The sequence below is a fragment of the Wyeomyia smithii genome, chromosome 2, assembly GCF_029784165.1.
Source record: "Wyeomyia smithii strain HCP4-BCI-WySm-NY-G18 chromosome 2, ASM2978416v1, whole genome shotgun sequence".
Classification (NCBI taxonomy): Eukaryota; Metazoa; Arthropoda; class Insecta; order Diptera; family Culicidae; genus Wyeomyia; species Wyeomyia smithii.
In genome coordinates this window covers 83,725,965-83,743,317 of record NC_073695.1, presented here as the reverse complement: position 1 = coordinate 83,743,317, position 17,353 = coordinate 83,725,965, and the positions used below count along the sequence as shown (strand labels likewise).

At 39.6% G+C, this 17,353-nt stretch overlaps 1 protein-coding gene across 6 annotated transcripts in view; it reads left to right on the top strand.

Annotated features, from left to right (window-relative positions):
- Positions 1–17,353, top strand: part of LOC129720753 (G-protein coupled receptor dmsr-1) — a 263,787-nt gene that overhangs the window by 105,191 nt on the left and 141,243 nt on the right. The window contains exon 1 of one of the 6 annotated variants that reach the window (XM_055672447.1): positions 12,851–12,991. The exons of 4 other annotated variants lie outside the window; for them this stretch is intronic. The gene's annotated coding sequence lies outside the window, so the exon portion shown is untranslated. Of the gene's footprint in view, positions 1–12,850; positions 12,992–17,353 lie in introns of those variants that run through there. One more of the 6 variants, XM_055672450.1, reaches the window with a different exon arrangement.

Here is a 17,353-nt window from a genome sequence, read left to right as displayed (position 1 = left end):
TTTTTTTTACCTGTTTTCCATGTAGGATGCTTCGAATGATATTTATTGGATAAAACAGTCGTTTATTAATAAAATGTTATCTTAACAATATAGATCCAATACCCTGATTCTAAAGCACTGATGATGGTTGTATGGAATTGTCACACATTTCATTTTACTCCAACATGTTCAGTCATGTTCAAAATGTCGTCGAAACAAGAGGAACTGCGCATTGTACAATTCCTGAATGCAAACGAAGATCGTGTAAAAAAGTACACAGTGGATCATTTTGAGAGTGAAAATGTATCCACCGTACACTCCGTCCTGGCTTCCATGGTAGTAATTAAAAGGTAGTGTCCGCCCAACGGTGGTAATGCGTAAGAAAACGGTCCGCTCCCCCCCCCCCTTGTTCGAGGTCATACATCTGCAAAACTTTTAAGCAGGAGGGAATAGTATGTAGGCGATAGAGGAAATGCTTCGCCAACCCGAGTGTCTGTTAATCATGAAGGTGCGGCTCAAATAGTGTCTGACTTGCATCTAGCGGCTGAATATGAATACTTTCCCCCGGAAGCTATACCTAAGACAGCAGCCTCGTCACAGTGATAGAAGACCTTAGACCAACCAACGTCTCCGAAACCTTGGAATCGTTACAAAAACTGGACAGAGGTAGATTACGGACTGATTTTACGGCGCGAAACAAAGAACAAGAATTGGAACATGCAATGTACTAACGTTAGCTCAGCAGGGAAAACTGGCGCAACTTGCCAGTGAAGCTCGACGCATGAAGCTCGAAACCCTGGAACTGAGTGAAGTATGTTGGCCGAACTTTGGAGAGCACAATTTTCGTCGGGACAAGCACTGTTGTGTTCTGACATACGAGGTGAAAGTGCTCCACGAACCACCTTGGAGTTGGTTTCTTGTTTAGCACCCATGCACAGGCGGCTCTTATTAAGTGGAAAAACTGAATGCCGCGAGCCACAGGACAAGAACTTTTATAGTCAACTAAATACCATCGTGGGTTCCGAAAGGCAAGTTCCATACGAATATCGGCTCCGATAACATGGCAACGCAGAGCAGTAATGGACGGCCATCAAGAACGCTTTCATCGAGACTATCGAGAACAATCTGGGTCAGCTGCGCACCCAGAGAAAAAAGTGGATCACGGAGCCCACCGGAAGACAGAGGGGCGGAGAGAAGCAAAAGCCGCGATGAAGAGGGCGAAAACCCGAGGAGCTCTGGAGAGGGGAGTTATACGCTCTTGTAGGAACAAGCGAGTGTGGGCGGGCTTCCTGGCTGATGAAGGGGATAAAGTCACAGCAACCAGCGATAACTGCCTCTCTACGATATCTCACGACTTGAGTGGAGCTTGGTTGAATCCACAGATGCCTGTGACAAACGTGACCGGACAGATACCGACACAACTAACCATTTGAAGCACTTCGAATAACTTCTCCAAGCTTCGACAGCCGACCAACCAAAGATACGATCGCATATCAGCAAAGAAGGTCAAAGCTGACCCCATGCTATCCGCAAGAATACTGCATCAACTATTCTGCAATCTCTGGAACACCGACTGGATGCAAGGCGTCTTATTGAAGGTCCCCAAGAAAAGGGATTTGCGTTGTTGTCTAAGTCAGTGCAAAGTTATCGTACATCGGATACAGGGGAAGGTTGACGCAACTTGCCGACGACAACAGACAGTATTCCGTGCCGGAAGATTCTGTTTGGATCATATTGTCGTGCTCCGTATTATCCTGGAGCAGGTCGTTGACTACGGAAAAGTTTTTGACTGACTGAACTGAGACGCAAAGGAGTCCCAGAGAACATAATCAACCTCATCGAAGCGTAGAACAGGACTTTCACATGTAGAATCCAGCATAACGGAGCCTTTTCCGACCCTATTCGGGTAGTTGCCGCTGTTTGGAAAAGATGTATATTATCATCACTATTGACTGCTTTCCGAACTCTACTCTGGCAGCCTATCAGAATTAAACACCTTAATGACCTCAGTTTGGCTGATGATGTTGCATTACTAGCACAACGGCGCTCTGAAATACAGAGTAAGCTCGGCGACTTGGCTATACGCTCCTCAGCGGCTGGTCACTAAAGAAAAATCCGCTATTCTTTCAATGTCATGTCAAATGTTAAATGTCATGACGGACCTCGTTTTAAAAACTTAAGTTAAACCTCCATTTGAAATAAATCAGTTGGAAGACGATTTCTCTGTTGTTCTGTACTTGACCAATTTATTTCATTCCCATTTTTAAGGCCCAAATACACACACGGCGTAATGACGCCTTCTTCATACAAAATGGAAGGCGGGATAGCGATCACGCCTTCTATTTTGTATAGAGAAGGTGTCATGGCGCCGTGTGTGTATTTGGGCCTTAAGTAGTCACCCGTTTATTATTTTAATTGTTTTTTTTTTCAGCTTGACAAATTGTGGAGCATCGTACACTGAAATAAATCGACACGACATTATAAAGTGTTTTGCACTTGAATTCGCCCTACTGGTCAAAACATATAGAAGTCATATGCGAAACAATTCAGAATTATTCATCGTGCAACACCTCATTTTCAAAAGGAAAACACTTTCAATTCTGGTGTTATAACATATAGACATAAAGTGTTTGGATTTTGAATCTCAAATGAATGCTTACCGAGCTTCGAATGGTTTATAGGGGAACTGCTCCATTATTCATCTCAACAGCCAGCTGCACCTATATTCATCTTATTTCTCTCATTTGTCCAATTTATCGTCAAATTTCTACAAATGTTTGAAAGTAAATCTATTTGCTTCTCGATTTTGTCAAGTGGTTGAAAGTTGTACGTTGAAAATATGGTAAAATTTGACGATAAATTGATCCAAAAGGCGTGATGAGATGAACATAGGTACTGAGATGAATATAGGAGCGGTTATCCTATTCGATTTTAAAATGAAAACAGTTTTACATGGATATGATTGCATATAATATTTTTTATTTATAAAATAAAATTTCACTATAAAAATTCATCACCAAATATAAACTATCCTTTTCTGTTGAAGAAGCCTGTAAAGCAAACGAAGATTTAAATTAGTTTTATTTAAATAACTGATGTTTTAGTAAACAAATACTTGCCTCTAGCGTAAAGATGTTTTCATCAGAATCTCTGTGATCTTGTGCTGGAAGGACGAAATAAGATTAGAACTCGATTCTTTTACGTGACATAAATCACTTACCTTCCAAAAATTTACAGATGTAGTCTGGAAAATCCTCAAACTTCTGAGCCGTATGACACTCGTTGACTTTTCATCTGTCGCCATTTTTCTACTTTTCAGCCCAAACAGCACATCATTTGACATATAAAAACAAAACAAATCAACTGAAAGTGTTTCGCACATGATAATCACTGTGATGAAACAGTGGGGCAGATTCAAGTGCAATTCACCTGAAAGGGATGTTGGAATCATACGTAAGTGGAGTGCGGCTCATGGATGTAAGTTGATGTGTGCGACAACCTGAAACGAAAGTGAAAAATGATTGAATTCGATGAAAGAAATTCTACAAATAACAATGCAGAGTCATTTTCATATCCAATTGATGAAACACTTGGATGGAGCGTGCCCAGTTTTTTCAGTGTAAGCGCAAAATTACAGAGTCTGCTTTGACAAGCGAGTGTTCGTCGGTTCGAATTTCAGTAAAATTGGGCCAATCGGTTGTCAAAGGATTTATTCTCAACTTAGTTCCCAACATGAACGCTGAACTCTACAGTAATGCTGAATGATGACTTTTGACAAAATAAGTTCCTCTCATAATATATGTTGCCAGAGAATCTTAAAATAGTTCTCTCCAGGGAATTGTACCTATTGCGCGTTATTGGCAGGAGAAACGAGGCTTTAATTAGACTGTTACCTCCTGACAAAATAAGTCCTTATTATAATACAACTGACCAGAGGAATATTAGTCCACTCCTGGGTATTGTAATTGATGACATTGGCATGGGGAATGAGGTTTCGACAAGGTTACTTCCGCTTGAGAAAATAAGTCCCTCTTATAATAGAACTAGCCAAAGAAACGATTGTGGAAGTCACTCCAGAGAATTGCAATTGGCGATTTTGGCAGCAGGGAAAGAGGCAGTAAGCTTGGTGTCTATAAAAGTGTGCATTCTCATAATTATTCTGTAAGCACTGATTAATGCTTGCTACGCTACATATGCTTCTTATGGAAACTTCGAAACAAGGCAAAATAACAAACGCTGTATTAGTCCAAGTGACTGTAGCAGATTTTTTATGAAATGAGTTTTCATTTCAATTTCTAAGTGCAACACTAGCAAACTCAACCGAACATACCGCAGCTGTCTCGTATATCAATGCCATTGATTAATTCGAAAAAGCACTGTCACATTATTCTGAAGTTGGTTTTGGCATAATTTTTATGCGATGTGAGCAATTTGATACCATTTAGTTTGTTATATTTTTGTGTTTTTTGATCTGGGAAAGTTCATAGAAAATAAGAGATTAATTAAAACAAGTATGATTTGAGAAAATCTTGTTTCCTTTCTGCTATGGAGTTATTTCCATAATGAAGCTAATTTTCCTAATGTGCTTTTATCGATGTCGGCTGATATCGTGTGTCTGGTTAAGCGAATTTCCTTTCCAATGACTGTATTGTTTTTCCCCACTCAAGCTTTAACTTGAGCTTTCGCAAATATTTGGTTTGATTGGTGATATTTTTTGGCTCTAATGTGAACGATAAACTTACTATAAGTGGTAGACACGTGCTTTCGGCTTCGATTTCAGGGTTACATTTGAGCCGTTCTTCCCAGTTAGTTAGTTAGCTTTACTGCTTTTCTCACACTTCCAACGGATTTGCTAAGAGCAAGCCCACCAGTGGCTAAATTGAAGTTTTTAAAGCTAGTTTGGCAACTCCCACCATAACGCGGCAACCGCACCGGGCGGATTGCTATGTTGGTTTGGGAAATAGCAATCCCACCTCGGGTAGTAGCGAGTTAATAAATTTGGCAACGCGATAGCATCGTTGCTATTTGATGAATAATGTCAAACTGTTGTTTGTTTTGTTGTGCTCGATAGTAAATGTTCGTAACAATATTATGAAAATAATGAGTGTTTCGAACATAATTTGTCGGCCCCGGAAGACGAAATGCTTCGCCTTGGTTAAACACGTCGTAGGACGCAAGTATCGGCGTGAACCAGTCTGTATTAATTTCGATTGAGCTGAAATTTTACACAGGGTGGTTTTTCGGGCGGGTAAACATTTATAGTTTATTTTGAAAATCGAGATGACCATTTTTGTTGGCACTCTAATCTACACGAAGCATAAAGCTCAAGTCCTCACAAGATTGGTCAACCTTGTCATTATTTCAGTAAACCTGGAAGGTTTGAGCGAATTGCTCAGGAGTATTACCGACTATTGCTGCTGACTCTTTTGAAGGCATGTTAGTCTCAGTTTTCCGTTGCATCCGGTTGTAGAATAAAAAATCATTTTTCGCATCTACAGCTGTTTTAATCTTCGAAAACAACGTAAGACGAATTCGAAAGCGGCGTTACCGAAAAAAAAACATTGGTAAAACGCTGGATGGCAAACTTTCTCAGCATAGTGGACAATATTTTACCGTTTTCCAGGCTGAGAGCCACCCCGAATCTTTCCAAAAATCCTTTTCATACTCGCGTATAAAAAGATTTGTTTCGCGAAATCATTTTCTTCGTCACTCAACCAAATACTCGAGAACAATTTCCGCGTTCTACATTTAAATTTTGTTTGCCTGAAAATTTGCAAATGTTAATGGCAAATTGTAGGAATCGAGACAGCACAAAGTACAAAATGCAATTAATGACAGTTTGCCAATTTTGAGTACAATAGTTATTGAAGGTAACGTTGCGAAACGTTCCACGGTCTAACGCAATTACTTTAATTGAACATACAAGAATAAAAAAAATCCATGCACGCACAAAAGAAGAAACCTGCAACAGAATTGTGCTATCGATAATTTGAGAGAATTGAAACAAAGTTAAAACAGAATTGCTTGAAATAAAGGGGATATTTTATGAAGCAGAAAGAACGCAGATCATTCCAGAAACAATTGACGGACAGATAAATTGGTTATTACAAGATGCGCAGAATTTTTGGGGAATACCACACAAACAAACATTTTGCTAATGCTAGCTGACGGTCTTTAGAAATTAGCAACTGCCGGCGTTAAAAAGAAATAGATGAATTGGTAATCCCCAATAGCAACGGCCGGTGCGAACATCGGTTGCTATCCAAAATAGCAACGGCCAGCGTTGTGAAAATAGCAACTCAAATGGCAACTCACCGGTGCGCTTGCTCTAACCACTTTCGATAGATTAGATTACCAATGGTGTTTATAAAATACACAGGCTCTCAGGATTCGGTGGAATAGAAATTCCAACTGACGAAACAGATACTTTTCAGATCAGCCTAAATTTTTCAACCTACACCCATTTTAAGTAATAAATCATTCTACGTTATCTATCTGACATATAAAATGTTTTGTTGAATAATTATGACAAATGCTGGCTTTTAATTTTTTTAAACGCTAGGATCACCCAATGGTTAAGCGAAGTGATTAAATAAAAAGCAAATAAATTTTATAGCGAACAGAAATGTGTAATAACTTTATATTTTCAAGTATTATTCAAACTTATTTGTTTCAGTCTTAAAAAAAAATAAAATTAATTAAAATCTAAAACTTATTTCGACATATCACTTACAGATAAAAAAAAAGATAACCTTCAAATCAACAAAGTGTAACAAACTGGAACAACGAGGGCCAGTAGGTAGCATGACACTCTGAGAATTTGGTTCTAGGATTGGCTTGCTAATGGGTTATCAGTGGTGATTCGTGTGAAACAGTCTAACCTAGCCCGAATTGGATTTTTTTAGTTCAGATTAGCAAATCGCTAAAATGGTTGATGCGATCATTAACCCTGTAATTCTTGAAACCACATTAAACAAACACAAAGTTTTGAAGAACCTTGCTGTTTTGAAATTAACACTGAGTAAAACAAATCTCCTATCTCCTATGGCTTTTTCCAGTTTGTTTGTTTGCTTCTTTTTAACATACCACGCAACGGTGAGCAAAAGTAACTTTGTATATGCTTTTCAATAAAATACCCTTAAGCGTATTCCGTTTTGGTTGACGTTTGTTACTGCTTGTGATATTTTTCAAACAGAGACGTGAAAATATTATTTTCAGTAATGGTTCGTTGAAAAAAGGAGTGATTTAATACTGTTTGAATACATAATCAATAAACTGTTCATCCCATTATATTGATCACATAGCAGCGTTATGATAATAATAAAATCTGTCACAAAAAAGTGTTCTCGCCTGCATAAAGTGTGAATCAAACAACATCAACAACCTGATCGTGACATAATTAATTTCGCGGGAAGCGATTGAATTAACTGTGCGAGCCGGTTACAGCACCGTACGCAAGGCAAACGAGTAGGTACGACAAAGTTTTCTCTGACATGTGGATGTTTCGGAAAACTCTCTGCTGTTGATTGTGTAATAAGGTTCGTCTGGAAAATTGCCGCCAAAACAAAATTCAAGCAATTTTTCAAAGTTAGCTGAAATACTGTGTTATCCTTTTCGTGATGCAAAATGACGTGCATTGACATTGTGAAGGAGATTATGATTAAATATGCTTATATTTGGGTTTACCGAAAATGGTTCGTTTGCTTACAAATAGAAGTAACAGAAACGCCAAACTTCTTCGTAATATGAAGCAAACTCTTTAATCATGTTCTGCGTAGGATGCTACACGGTAAAGTTCTTCTAATTCGTACAAGCTTTGGTCTGATGTCGCTCTAAGAATGAATCCTTCTCGAATATTAAGGCAATTATCAAAGTGTATATTTAACTCTCATGGCGTGGCTTGGGGTTCCCCATACAATGATAACCGCTCCTCTTTAATCTATAACCTTTGCGATGACTTCGACATGACTATTTTAAACAACGGTGAAATGACACGTATCCCGAAACCTCCAGCGCGCCCAAGCGCTTTGGATCTATCCTTATGTTCGACGTCGCTACGGTTGGACTGCACATGGAAGGTAATCCTCGATCCTCACGGTAGCGACCATTTGCCTATTCTTATTTCAATTAATAACGGGTCAACTCGCATGCGACCAGTTGACATTCCGTATGACCTCACACGGAATGTCGATTGGAAGTTATACGAGGAAATGATTTCAAAAGCGGTCGAGTCGATTCAACATCATCCACCACTTGAAGTATACAACCTCCTCGCGGGCTTGATTCTCGACGTCGCGTTGCAAGCCCAAACGAAGAAATATCCCGGCGTAACGATCAAAGAACGGTCTCCCACTCCGTGGTGGGACCAAGAGTGCTCCGATGTCTACACGCAAAGATCCGACGCGTTTTTGGCCTTCCAGAAGGGAGGTATACCTGGCGACTATTTACGGTATTCGGAGCTTGATGCCAAGCTTAAAAGTTTGGCTAAAGCAAAGAAACGCGGATATTGGCGTCGGTTCGTGAACGAGACGTCGAGGGAGACATCGATGAGCACTCTTTGGAACACAGCCCGAAGAATGCGGAATCGCGTAACGGTCAACGAAAGCGAGGAGTCTTCAAGTCGGTGGATATTTGATTTTGCCAGGAAAGTATGTCCGGACTCTGTTCCTGAGCAAAACATTGTTCGCGATGCGTCTCCGGGCCACGACGCGATAGAATCACCTTTTACGATGGCAGAATTTTCAGTTGCCCTCCTGTCCTGTAACAATAACGCGCCTGGGTTAGATAGAATCAAATTCAACTTGTTGAAGAATCTACCCGGCAATGCCAAGAGGCGCTTGTTGAACTTGTTCAATAAGTTCCTGGAGCAAAACATTGTACCGCAGGATTGGAGGCAAGTGAAGGTGATCGCCATCCAAAAACCAGGGAAACCAGCTTCTGATCACAACTCTTATAGGCCGATTGCAATGCTATCCTGTATCCGGAAATTGATGGAAAAAATGATACTCCGTCGTTTAGACCATTGGGTCGAATCAAATGGTCTACTATCAGATACTCAATTTGGCTTCCGCCGTGCCAAAGGGACGAATGATTGTCTTGCGTTGCTTTCAACAGATATTCAGCTGGCGTATGCTCGCAAAGAACAAATGGCGTCTGCGTTCTTGGACATTAAGGGGGCTTTTGATTCCGTTTCTATTGACATTCTTTCGGGTAAACTTCAGCGACAAGGATTTTCTCCAATTTTGAACAATTTTTTGCACAATTTGTTGTCCGAAAAGCACATGCATTTTACGCACGGCGATTTGGCAACTTTTCGCATTAGCTACATGGGTCTTCCCCAGGGCTCATGTTTAAGCCCCCTTCTTTACAACTTTTATGTAAATGACATCAACGAATGTCTGGCAAACTCATGCACGATAAGACAACTTGCAGACGACAGTGTAATCTCTGTTACAGGAGCCAAAGCTGCCGATTTGCAAGGACCATTGCAAGATACCTTGGACAATTTGTCTGCTTGGGCTTTACAGCTAGGTATCGAATTCTCTCCGGAGAAGACTGAGATAGTAGTTTTTTCTAGGAAGCATGAACCTGCTCAGCTTCAAACACAATTAATGGGTAAAACGATTTCTCAGGTTTTGGTACACAAATATCTTGGTGTCTGGTTCGACTCTAAAGGCACCTGGGGTTGTCACGTGAGGTATCTGATGGATAAATGTCAACAAAGAGTGAATTTTCTTCGTACAATAACCGGACAATGGTGGGGAGCCCACCCAGGAGACCCTATAAGGCTTTACCAAACAACGATATTGTCTGTTATTGAATACGGGTGTTTCTGCTTCCGCTCCGCAGCCTACACACATTTGATCAAACTGGAGCGAATACAATATCGTTGTTTGCGTATCGCCTTAGGTTGCATGCAGTCGACCCATACGATGAGTTTGGAGGTCTTAGCTGGAGTACTACCATTGAAAAACCGCTTCTGGAGCCTGTCTTCTCGTATTCTTATCAAATGTGAGGTCTTGAACCGTCCCGTGATTGAAAATTTTGAAAGGTTAATCGAACTTAATTCTCAAACCCGTTTTATGACATTGTATTTCAATCACATGTCCCAAAATATTAACCCTTCTTCGAATATTCCAAATCGTGTCGACTTATCAAATACTTCTGATTCTACTGCGTTTTTCGATACATCCATGATAGAAGAAACTCGTGGAATCCCGGATCATTTACGCGTGCAGCAGATCCCCAAAATTTTTTCCAATAAATATCGAAACATCAACTGCGACAATATGTACTACACTGACGGATCACTTCTTGATGGGTCCACTGGCTTCGGTATCTTCAATAACAATTTAACCGTCTCCCATAAGCTCGATAATCCTGCTTCTGTTTACGTCGCAGAATTAGCTGCAATTCAGTACACCCTAGGGATTATCGAAAAAATGCCCACGGACCATTATTTCATCTTTACGGACAGTCTCAGTTCCATTGAGGCTCTCCGATCGATGAAAGATGTTAAGCACTCTCCGTATTTCCTGGGGAAAATACGGGAACATCTGAGTGCTTTATCCGAAAAATCTACTCAGATTACCTTAGCGTGGGTCCCTTCTCACTGCTCGATACCGGGTAATGAGAAAGCGGACTTTTTGGCTAAGGTGGGCGCAACAAACGGTGATATTTATGAAAGACCAATTGCCTTTAATGAATTTTTCGCATTTGTACGTCAGAATACGATCATCAGTTGGCAAAATTCTTGGACCAAGGGGGAACTGGGAAGGTGGTTACATTCCATAATCCCCAAGGTATCGACGAACCCGTGGTTCAAGGGGTTGGATGTAGGTCGGGATTTCATTTGCGTGATGTCCCGGCTTATGTCCAATCACTATAGATTTGACGCGCATCTCCGTCGTGTTGGGCTCGGGGAGAGTGGTATCTGTGCCTGTGGTGAAGGTTATCACGACATAGAGCACGTTGTTTGGTCATGCCCTGTATACCGTGACGCCAGGTCTAGATTAATAGCTTCCCTGCAGGCCGAAGGTAGGCAGTCGGCTGTTCCTGTTCGTGATGTCTTGGCAAGCCGTGACCTATCCTACATGTCCCTTATATACGTTTTCCTGAAATCCATCCACGCCCCAGTTTAGTCCTATCCCCTTCCGCCTACATCCAACCAAACGACAAGAACACGTTAAGACCCCTTTTCGACGCTTTTTCAGCATTCCTGACCATTTACAGAACATATTCCTAATACGAATATTAATCTTCTCTTAAAGGTCACCAACATGTCATTTGTGCGGACTGGGTGTACATTTAATTTATGAAACTTCACTTTGGTTCATTGAATCTTAATGTCATGATTTATCGATCACGAAACTGAAAATATAATTCATGTGATCTAGCGTTCCACGAATGAAATTAGACATTATATTTGAATTCGTGTTTTAATTTGGTAGTAACAAGTTCGACAGTCAGTATTATTTATGATTTGCACGGCAAAACAAAGTAAAACATAAATTAATAAGTTTTCTTCGGCAGCTTTTCTGCAGCAGTATTATGCAAAAACCTGCCAAAGACGTTCGATACCCTAATCAATTTATAATAACATTTCAAACATTTTTGATCGTTTTTCCTAACGGATTTTATTTTTTCTGAAAAAAGTACTGTAAATCTATATCGATGACATTAGAGAACACAAAATGTTTCTCATCTATTTTTTTAAAATGTCATTTGCATAGCATTGCATTTGCACTTTACATAGATGTTCTTATGGGCTGATATTATTATTATTTTTTGTTTTTGGTCACGAATAATTTGGCGGCATCCATAAATTACGGCAATACAATTTGTTACATAGGGGAGGGGGAGGTAATATCAGCGTTACGTAACAAAAAGACCATGGGGAGATTTTCCAAATATGAGCATTTTCATTTGGCATATTCTTCTACAGCGTTACGTAATTTTTATGGGGGGTACGTTTTGGCGTTACTTTTCGTTACATATAAAAGGGTGGGCGTCCAAAAATTGGGTCCAGTGTTGCTAAACTCGCTCTAAACAAGCATGCGATACTCCAAGTAGTGTTCTCACCGCTACCGAAATCACACACACAATGGAGTACCTCCACCATTCGAACTGTCTCTCGTTCTTTCACACTTCCTTCATTTAACACCACCTAGTGTTGACGCTTGCGAGTTTTCTTCGCTCCCGAAATCATGGACACACACTCCTATTTACGGTCTTATTCGCGTGCACTCCCCTACTCGCGAGCACGATCAGCCAAAAATAATTGTTTCAAGACGCATCGGAATGGCGTGGCGTGATGCAGCGGATCGATTATAGTTAGGTATACTGTGTAAATGTAGTAAAAGCTGTTCCTTTCAGATGCTTAAATGTTTATAAGATGTCGTCAAAATGTCGCCTCAAATTCTTTCAGAAAGCAATATGTTGAACATCATGGACATCCTGAATAGTAGAACTAATGTTTGACGTTGATGGTTGCTCTAAACTGGGCTCCTTTGCATTATTGTGGAAAACATCAAGAGGGTCTACTTATAAAAAAGTTAGTCACTCAGTTATTTGTTCCTTGGTGCACATTGAATTTCGAACACACCAGCACACCAACATTTTGATTAAGGTGTAATGTATGAACGACAAAATTTTAACTCTTCAATTGACTATTTAGTTCATCCTTAAAAGGACAATTAGTTTTTTAATTCAATTTTAAGACTGGAACGCGCAAAAATTGGTCGACTTCAAATTGGTGTATTTCTGTTAAAAATGCATTGAAAAAAACCATGAAATGTTGCATTTGGAAGTTGATTGTATATAAAATGGTTGCTAAAAATGAGTTTTCACCGGTTGCTTTCCAGTTTTCAAAATGGCGTCCGAGCAAGAGGAACAGCGTGTCCAAATTTTGCTCGCGCAGCAAGAGAATCCGACATTCTTGGTTCGACAGCGCAGCAAGAGAATCCGACAAGGTGGAAGCGAATTATAGGCGGAATCCTAACCTCTCTATCAGGTACGTCACTGGCAAGGTCATTGTCTCCCATATTAATGTGCAGCGGGCCAAGAAACGAGCCAGGTTGTCGACGTTTAAGGCGGTTAATGTGGCGAACCCAGATTACGATCAAAACATCCGGCAAAGCGGTGGTCCGGAAAACTGTAATCTGCTAACAAAGTTCGACCGTGGGTGACGAAACTATATTTTTTTTATTTCGAGCAGCTTCCGGGACAGGAATTTTATAACGTATCAGGAAAAGGAAAGGTGGCCTAAATATTCAAAACCATCAAATTATCGAAATTTCCGAAAAAATACCTCGTCTGGCAGGTCATATGCACATGTAATCTAAAAGCGGCATTACCATCACTACGAAACATTCAATTAAGAGATCTACGTCCAGGAAAGCCTGGAAAATCGGCTGCTACCATTCCTAGAGCAACATAACACGCCTGTGCTGTCCTGTCCTGGTCGGACTTGGCAAGCTGCCACTGTGGGAAAAAGGCGAACGAGCGGTACGATTCAAACAACGTGGTTGTGGTTCCCTACGACCACAACCCTACTAACAGCCCAGATTTCCGCCCTTTCGAACAGTATTGAGACTTGGTCACACGAAATATCAAAAAAAAAATGAATCCATCGAAAACGAGCAACAGAATAAATCTAGCTGGCGTTTGGCGACGAATAAGGTCGATAAGACCACTGTACAAAATTTATTGAAAGGGGTTAAGTGGAAGGCACGGCAGTTTGGATTTGGCAAACCAAAATAATAAACGTACATTTTTTCCTTTAAATATGTGAGTTGAACTACCAAGATAAACATAGGAAGTTTTTTGTATTATGAATTTTGACTGAAAAAAAACGATTTTTTTGGCGACCAATTTTTGCGCGTTCCAGTCTTTAGGATATGATGCTGATCCCATCTCTGTGCTATTCCTGACATCAAAAGCTGTTTTCGGACTAAAAATTTCACGACAGACAGATTTTGATTGCCAACACCCCCGTTTGTGTGTTGCCAAAATACGGCAGTTTTTCACTGGAGGAATTGTCGCTACCGCACATAAGCAGCTTTTTACTAGAAGAGGTAATACCGTTACACTTACCGCTGACGCTGCTACTACTACCGCTACTGGTACTCGCTATCGCTGCTGCCCGCTGCTACATAGTTAGCACCCATCCTTCGCTAGTAAACTGATTGCTTTTTCAAGACTTTTTAATAAATTTTGTTTTATTTCTTGTAATTTTGACACTTTTCAATAACAATTTTCAATAGTAGGGTAGAGAAAGGCTTCGGCAGGTTTTCTGCAGCAATCTTAACCACTGCCGAAGCCGTTCGCTACCTACAATAGTTCAAATAATCAAATTACAATTGTCTATATTTGGGTGCTCATGAGTGGATAATATTCAATTGATTGCTACAAAAACGACGGGAATGCGTTGGAAACTAAGCGGCTTACAAGCATTAAAAAACACAAATTTTGTCCCCTTTTCCGTTTTTATATTTTCATTTCCACCCCAATGTAGCCGATCTTCCTGAGAAATGTAGTTCTACGTGAAAAAAAACAAGTCTTTACTATGCTCAACTTCAGTGATGTGTCAAGATAGTTTACAGTTCCAAATTTCCGCTAGCAAAATTTGTCAGAAAACCTGGTTGGAGAACACACAGGTATTTCACCAATCTGCAGTTTACAGTTCATGCGAGGCGAATGCAACCACCACCTAACTGATTGGGGAGCGGGGGTGATAGATGCAACCGAAAGATCATTCAAATCGATCGAGTTACTGCCGCGGCTTGCAGAATTACGTACACACACAGCTGTTTAAATTGAACAGCATTCGTTGGCACAGCCGACACATTATTTAGGTTTTCGGCAAAATAGGCACGAATTCTTCTACCGCCTAATTTATCTTTACAGGCGGGACAAATAAGCATTGCCTTCCCTTGTGCGAACAAATCCTTGTGGGCACTACCGTTTATTTCACAACATTGCTAACCGATGTGACAAAAGGCATCGCAGAAACCGCGGGGCACTGGTTTCAAATCATTAATAGGCAGATGACACTCGCCGCACAGCTTCTTATCCATCAATTCTATCAGCAATCGTATGTTCTCTGCCACAGTTGTTTCAGTTTCAACCGCACTTGATAATACTGTGTTGAGTAAATTTATACAACCGGACACTCGTCTTACGTTTTATCAACACGTTCACTCGCGAAAACCTTGTTTTGCACATGAAATACGCTAGTCCACCAACGGTATTGATCACGGTTTCTAAACTTGCAATCACTGAATATAACGGCGCACAGTTTGACAGATATGTGTTACGTTTTTATCAGTCATGAGTCGTATTTATAAAAACGCTCTAAGTAGCTCATGATATTCAGAGTCCAACCCATGGTATCATGAGTCATAACTCATGATTCTATGAGTCAATGCGACAGCGATGTGTTACGCTTCAAATAGCCATGAGTCACATTCTTGAAAACGCTTTTCATAGCTCATGATATTCGGGGTTGACATCATGATATCATGAGTCATAGGTCATGATTCTGTCGGAAAATAACATTCATGATTTCATGACCTGAAAGGTCATGAAAACGGGAAAATATTTTTACCCGTGTACAACAATCATTTGAACCATTCTATTTCCATTTACGGCTGACTGGCAAGAACTGGCCAATGGAAGGGGTTTTTGAATAAACATACATGCCCAGATCGGTAGCCATCAATTAACGAGACTGTTTCGCATTCGCTGGTATAGTACATTCATACCAGATGACTATTTTCGAGTAAAATCACAACCGTCGAAGCATGTTCTACGAATAAAATAAATAATAAAGTAAAAATAGAATCATTAATCATTGGGGTTCGGATACGAATACTCGTACTGTCCATCCGTACGACCGCATTTTTCCAACTGCTCGAGGCTTAGTTTTAGACTACGTAGAGAGATAGAGTGTTTCTGCTGTCGATAGGCATACTTGTTCGCAGAGTACCTGTTGAATCGCAAAGGAACGAATCAGTGAATCTGTTTTATTTTTTTAAAGTGCAGAACCTAATCTGTAAAAAAATAATAGAAAACCAGCAGTAACGTGAAAGTGATATTTTTTTCTGAAATGCTTCGAGGCGGCTACAAGAAAACTGATGGTTACCCCCCCAGGGCGATTTCCAGTAATAAGTTTAATACTCTGCGTTCTTAGGAGAGCAATAAATTGAAATTTCTCATAGCGAAATGCTGTTATAAAGAACATAAAATTACCATTACAGGTTTGTAAGTTTCCCGTTTAAAACTTGCATCATTCACGAAATGTAAGTTATTTTCGAATTACCCGCCGAGATTGAATGAATATTATGTCAATACTCTGACGGGCATACTTTTTGACGGTTTTTGGCTGAGAAGATGTGCCAAAAATGAAAGATTGTTTAAGGCTGTAAAAGATTCAGATCAAATTCAATACTTCAGACTGAAGCGAAATCACAAAACGAGTTGTATCGTGGAATTGATTGAAGGTATTAACAATGTTTTTATATTTAAATGCAGATAATTTATTGTTTTTTTACGCTACAACATATTGAACACTATTAACGATTAAAAAAACGGTATTCCAATATGCATATTTTAGAAAACGAGTATTTTTTTATGTTTTTCAAATTAATTCAAATGGTTTACAAATCAGGCAATCTTTGCAACTTGTCCAAACCATTCTGATCGATCACAGTTGTTTCTTTTTTATAAAAAGGTCATTTTATGATATTAGTTCTTCATGTAGACTCGCGACTGCTGTTTCAAAAGGGCCTATCCAAAATGGTGATTGAATTTTTAACATTGTAATGTGTGGTTAAAAAAAAACTTTAAACTGAGTTTAGAGTGTAAATGTCAAACGTTCATAGCTTTTTTGTTTTTGATTTTACCATCACCAAATTTTGATGTGTAAAAATAGATTTTTCAAAGTGGTACTTCTAGAGATATTTAATGTTTAGTAACAACTAGGAAAATTTGGCACAGAAGAAAAATTATTGCAGTGCATATATTTTTTCTAAAACCGCAATTTTCTTTGTTACAACTTTACTGAAAACACTATTTCAATTAAACAAGCCGTTATTCTGATAACTATCGACATTTTTATCCATCAGTAGACATTTTGGATTGGCCCTTTTGAAACAGCAGTTGCGAGTCTACGAGAAGAACTGATACCATAAAATGACCTTTTTATCGAAAAGAAACAACTATGAAAAGTTTCAGCGGAATCGGAAATGACACGCTGAAATAAACAATTTTTTTTACCTGTTTTCCATGTAGGATGCTTCGAATGATATTTATTGGATAAAACAGTCGTTTATTAATAAAATGTTATCTTAACAATATAGATCCAATACCCTGA